Source organism: Octopus bimaculoides, chromosome 14 (assembly GCF_001194135.2).
Source record: "Octopus bimaculoides isolate UCB-OBI-ISO-001 chromosome 14, ASM119413v2, whole genome shotgun sequence".
NCBI lineage: Eukaryota > Metazoa > Mollusca > Cephalopoda > Octopoda > Octopodidae > Octopus > Octopus bimaculoides.
In genome coordinates this window covers 30,505,109-30,509,011 of record NC_068994.1, presented here as the reverse complement: position 1 = coordinate 30,509,011, position 3,903 = coordinate 30,505,109, and the positions used below count along the sequence as shown (strand labels likewise).

Genomic DNA, 3,903 nt, shown 5'->3' with positions numbered 1-3,903 from the left:
GGGGGGGTTATGTTGTGTATGTGCGTGTTATTTTGTCTGTGTGAGTGTGTGTGGGTGTATGTGTGTGTGGGTGTATGTGTGTGTGTCTATGTATGTGTGCTGCTTTTATTTTTTTTAGAAATATTTTTGTATAGTCTGGTTGGTGTGTATATGTGTGTGTGTTTTGGAGTTTTGGGGGAGGAATTTTTGTGTGAGTGTTATTATGGTGCGTGTGTGTGTGTGCGTGTTATTATGGTGCGTGTGCGTGCGTGTTGTTGTGGTGTGTGTGTGTGTGTGCACGTGTGTGTGCGCGCGACATTCTTCTAAAACACATAAAGAGCTACATACGAGATGACCTCGACATGCTAATTCATCTGCCAAAATAACCACACAATCATCAGCAAATAAACACACAACTGTTGTTGCTTTCGATGTAATCAGCCTATACACTAATATACCCCATGACTCCGGAATAGCTACAATCAAATACTAGCTAGACACACTCCAATCTGAACTGCCGACGTGCTTTGAAAAAGCCTTTGTCACTGACGGGTTAAAATTCATCCTCCCAAACAGCTATTTTACCGTCGATGATTCGGCATACCGACAAATTTCAAAAACTGCCATGGGAACGAAGGTAGCCCCTACATATGCCAATATAATCATGGGATTCCATGAACGAAAGATTTACAACTAATCCCTTCTCTTCGGAGACATATTCCATACACAACTCAAAAGTAATTGCAAAAGGTACCTGGATGATGGCTTTATCTTATGGCAGGAAAACCTGGATACATCGACAAGATTGAAAAATATACTGAACAATCTAAACAACAATATCCAATGGAGTTTAACACCAAGTAACTTGCCTTCTTGGATATTTTAATCACCAACAAGGATGGGAAGATAGAAACGGACATATTCTATAAATCCACGGATTCTAAATAATACTTTCTATTCACATCATGCCACCCAAAACACACCAAAGTGAATATTCCATTTAACCTAGCAAAGTGAATTTGTACAATAGTGTCAGACCCATCTAAGCGTGGACAAAAACTGGAAGAACTGAAAGACACTCATCCGATGAGCATTCCCACTAGGCTTAATCACCAACGGAATAGATAGGGTAAAACATATTGATATCCAGGAACTAAGGAGAACGAAAATCAAGACAAAGGAAAATATTTTACCATATGTGTCAACCTTCAATCCCAGAAATACTGAAATATTTGACCTCATCCATAAAAACCTTCCCATTCTACTTGAAGATGAAAATATGAAAAATATTCTTGAAACAAACCAAATCATCAAAAGCAAAAGGCAGCTCAAAACACTTAAATAAATCCTCACTGGAACAAAAACACAAACAAATTTCCAACCCAACGTTTCATTACGCAAAAGAATGACGATACACCGTCAACAGATCCGAGACAAGAGCACAAGAAACATTCCCCTAAGTGGTCACATTCAAAATCTTCCCCCTCTACAAGTGTTCGGACTCTTTCACCCAACAACAGAGAATAAAAAAGGAAAAACAATTCATCAACAAATATAAACCACTACTAACTATTGAAACACTCACCATTAATCAATAAATAAGGACCTGTCACACACACACAAGACATTCCGATAAAACCAAACATACACCTCAGTAAAACACACACACCAAAATAATGTACACTCCACAATAAAACACACCACAAATTACAGAACATATTTCCAAAAAACAAAAATCACACGTACATATGCACACGCATACACCACCAAACAGCAAGGAAACACACATATTTACACATACACCGCTAAGAATATATACACACACTACAAAAAACAAATACGTACACAGACGCACAGCAAATTCTTTAACAAATTGTGGTGGTGGTTGTGGTGGTAGTTATGGTTGTAGTGTCGTAGTGGCAATACTGGAGACAAAGGTCAGGTTTTAGTAGTTAAGAGGATGTCAGTGACTGTAATACGGGTTTAAGTTTGTGGTTGTGGTAACGTTTTAGAGTTTGGTCAGTTAAAAAAGGGCTGTTGCGTTTGAGCTAGGTTTTTGGACGATTTGTGTAGGTTGAAGTAGTTATGTAACTTTGTCTGGAGTACGATGGGGATGTTTGTGATATCTGCGTATGATGATGCGTACGGTTTGTGGAGGCATGGAAAGCTTGCATTGGTCTAAGTTTAAAAGGCTACTCCATTCGTCGATTCGTACATGCCAGATATATGTTTGAAGGCTGGTGATATAGAAGATAATTTGTTAACCAACATTTTGTGTTGTTTCTTGTTGGTTCTCGAGAAGTTTGTGTGTTTAGCCGCGAAGAAAGACGATTAACTGACTGATGTTAACAGTAGTTGGGTTGGTGCATGCAAGCTTCCTTTTTTAATATTTTGAAGTCATCATTTATTGTTTGTGAAGATTTGTGAGTTGTGTGGTGGCGAAATTTGATAGTCTGAGGCCAGGTTTTACTTGCTTGTTTTCATGACTCTATTCTGAGAGTGGAAAACAGTGCCGATGAGTCTTTTTGAGACCATTTTGAGGCCTTAGACAGACGGGAAAAGTGGGGAAGCTATCTCTAGCCTAAAGACCTGAGCCGAACACTTCTGTTCTGTTAGAGTAGAGTCCACTAAAGGAATTCAGTCTGTTACAAATGTTCAGGTTAGATGGCGTGGAAGTGCTAGACCGACCACCAAATTAAGTTTACGATTCAAACACAGTAAGAGTTCCTCCGAGATGTTTCTATTTAGTTTCTACTTTTCAAATTTCACTAACAAGGCTTTTGGTCTGTCATCAAAAGACTAAACTTTTAAAAACGACATCCAGCAGCTTTACAACTTTAGTTTAGAGCTGCTTCTATCTATGAGGCTGGGTTTTCATTCAGAACAATAAATGATGTTGAATGACTTGTTGGATGCTGCAGTAAATCAGAAACCTGGGTAAGCTATGTTTTAGTGTGAAAATCTATAACCACGAGATATTTTGTCATGTAGTGTTTTGGGATATTTTTGTTGTTTAGCATTAAATTTAGGACTAAATCTGTCCTAAATCATCAGTCATATACTTTAAACAACACACAAATAAATCGACAACTATTTGAAAAACTTACCTAGGTTACTGGCGTTATAGATAGACCACGCAGACTTAACAAAATACACTCGATATGTATCATTAAGCTTGATATCTGAAAGAATTAAAGCAGAATGGGTATTTATTAATGTAGTGATGACATAGGTAATATTCTAAACTAATTTTAAAATTATCGTAATTTTACATACAATAAGGTTACATATCACCCATTTAATAAATAATTTTAGCTAAGTACGGGAGGGAACAAACCAAAAATTTGATTTGATTGAAATTAATTAAATGTAGAATAGTCATGTGACTGAGAGTGAATGTATATTTAGTAAGTACGATGAAACATATTTCGGTGTTAGTAGAGCTTCCCAGAGAATTATACACCAGTGAGAAACTGTCAAGTCATAAAATAACTTGAGACATATTAGAGAACTTTAGTCAATAAACACTAAGTGAGGTGGCAACTTAAAATAATGACAGGAGTGGGAGAAAAGTGAGGAATGCATACTGTTTGAAGTGTGTAGATTACGAGGTGTGGGGCCCAATTGGGAACAATTTTGATGGGCCCCAGGTTCTCAGTCAATTGCACCAAAATCTATGGTATTATAAAAATATAAAAATGTCTATTATACCAAACCATGCCAAACCAGAAGGGTGCCAGGCATAGCCCCAGGCTTGTTGACCCCTGTCAAACCGTCCAACCCATGTCACCATGAAAAAATGGACGTTAAATGATGATGAGGATGATATGCGTATATATACATACACATATTATGTTTATATTTGTGTGTGTGTGTGTGTGTGTGTGTGTGTGTGTGTGTGTGTGTGTGTGTGTGTGTGTGTGT

General features: G+C 37.5%; 1 protein-coding gene across 1 annotated transcript in view; it reads right to left on the bottom strand.

The window, feature by feature from the left end:
* LOC106884345 (uncharacterized) overlaps positions 1-3,260 on the bottom strand; it is a 77,912-nt gene extending 74,652 nt beyond the window's left edge. Inside the window, exon 1 of the mRNA XM_014935684.2 lies at positions 3,087-3,260. The gene's annotated coding sequence lies outside the window, so the exon portion shown is untranslated. The remainder of the gene's footprint in view (positions 1-3,086) is intronic.
* Positions 3,261-3,903: the final 643 nt, after the last annotated feature.